Raw genomic sequence first — 2001 nt, 5'->3', positions numbered from 1 at the left:
ACTTTTACACAATTGTTTTATGTCCTATCCTGCTAACATGAAACAATTGCATTAAAGTAACTAAATATGATTAAGTAAACGGTTGCATAATGTTCTTTCCAGTGCTGTTCATCAATCAAAATTCAGCGCTATGTTTCCTGCCAAGGTCTGAGAGCCAAAGACTAAGTAACTGTATCTATAAATTTCTTATAATTGTCTTTTCTCTCTGTGTGAGTTTTTCAGATCTGCTTTAATTTTCCACCTATGATATTTTTTACAAAGAAAATCACAAACGGGTCAAAATGTCATTCAATCATAGTTTTTATTTTTATATCATTGATGCTTTATCTTTTTTTGGGTAAAAATCTTTCTCCACAGCAACCTAACAACTGAAACCCAAATGCAAATTACAAGCAGAACAGCCGCTGACAACGCAGCAAAAACATCAACAGAGCTATAAACAAACCAGGACATTTTGTGGCCCTGTGTCTTCAGATGCTGGGCTCCTTTGTGTCTTATGACATACTCTATCCAAAACACAGCCTGGTCCAGAGGTTTCATCGGCTGATCTCTGTGCAGCTTTGAGAGGGTCTGCATGTTCTCCCTATAGGTGGAGTTATAGATAACTGTCATCAGAGCTTCTTTGAAGATATTCCTGTCAACTGTGGCAATATCTACAATCACAGCCGCTCCCTTTGCCTTAACCCTGGATAGATTATCAGGTTGATCGAAGAACAGGGGAAGCCCGACTACTGGAACGCCATGGTAAATTGCCTCCTGAACACCATTGGTGCCTCCGTGGGTGATGAATACTTGGGTTTTAGAATGACCTAAGAGGTCATTTTGTGGCAGCCACTGGACGAGAAGCGTGTTATTGCCCAGGCTGTTTGGTCTTTGTCCCGTATATCTCCAAATAACCTTCTGAGGCAGCTGAGCAAATGCTGCAGCAATCTCTTCTGAGATGTCCTGGGGCAGGTTGCCCACTAGCGTTCCTAAAGTCATTACGATAATCCCATGATCTCCTGAGCTTTGGACAAACTCCTCCAGATCAGTCGGGAGAGATTTTGAGGGCTTGCACTGAAACCCCCCTATGTAGATGATATTTGGCACAGTTGGACGAGGGAATTCAAACACAAAATCATTTCTCATTAGCCAGATGTCAGCATCGAGGAAGACGGTTGAGTAATCCACATCAGGGCCAAAGAAGCGCCGGACAATGGGTTTGTAAGTAGGTTCTGAGATGTATGATAGTGTGAACATGCCCATAAAGTAACTCAGGACGTTCTTTAATCTCTGAGGGAAAGTCATTCTATCCGTGAGCTCGGTGGCAGTAAAGGGGATGTATGAAAGAGGTGAAGGAGCAATGAGGAGGTGTGCTTCACCCTGAATGGTCCATCTGACGTTAAAAACTAGAGGAAGTTTGAGTCTGCGTGCCAGTAAGGCACCTCCACCGATGCCAGGGTCTGTCAGGACCATGTCATATTTGGAAGCATTCAAAGACTGCATCAGGTCTTCATTTTCAAACATGTAGGTGATTAAATCACCCACTTTCTTATGAAACTGGGAGAACTGGTCCAGAATCACCTGTTGCATTTCCATGCGTTTCCAAATGTTGGACCAAAAATTTCCGGGTTTTATCTGAAGGCGGACCTCCAGCTGTCGAATTAAAAATGTCTCAAAGTTCTCTTCAAACCCACCGCGGCAGGAAAGAGTCACTGAGGTGTAGAGGGGGGACTTTTCTTTAATATACCAGCTATCAGAGGGCCGGAGCACAGTGATCTCGTGGCCCCTGGCGTGAAGTTGCTCTATGATTACTTTCATGTTTACCCAGTGGCTTCCATCCAACGGGAACACCAGAATCTTCCCCCCTAATGTGATCGACAGTTGCCCTAAAAGCAGAGTAAAGATGAAAAAACAGGAATCAGGCATCTTCATGTTGATCGTAGGATACCTGCAAAATACAGAAAATCCAGTCAGTGAATTGACATCCTGAGAAAAATTAACCTCATCCCCCCTTTTTTT

General features: G+C 43.3%; 1 pseudogene; it reads right to left on the bottom strand.

The window, feature by feature from the left end:
- Positions 1-260: 260 nt before the first annotated feature.
- Positions 261-2001, bottom strand: part of LOC107096716 — a 4192-nt pseudogene continuing 2451 nt past the window's right edge.

This window comes from Cyprinodon variegatus, unplaced genomic scaffold (genome assembly GCF_000732505.1).
Source record: "Cyprinodon variegatus isolate N-32 unplaced genomic scaffold, C_variegatus-1.0 Scaffold645, whole genome shotgun sequence".
NCBI lineage: Eukaryota > Metazoa > Chordata > Actinopteri > Cyprinodontiformes > Cyprinodontidae > Cyprinodon > Cyprinodon variegatus.
Note: the sequence above shows the minus strand (reverse complement) of the source record. Positions and strands in the feature narration are given on the sequence as shown.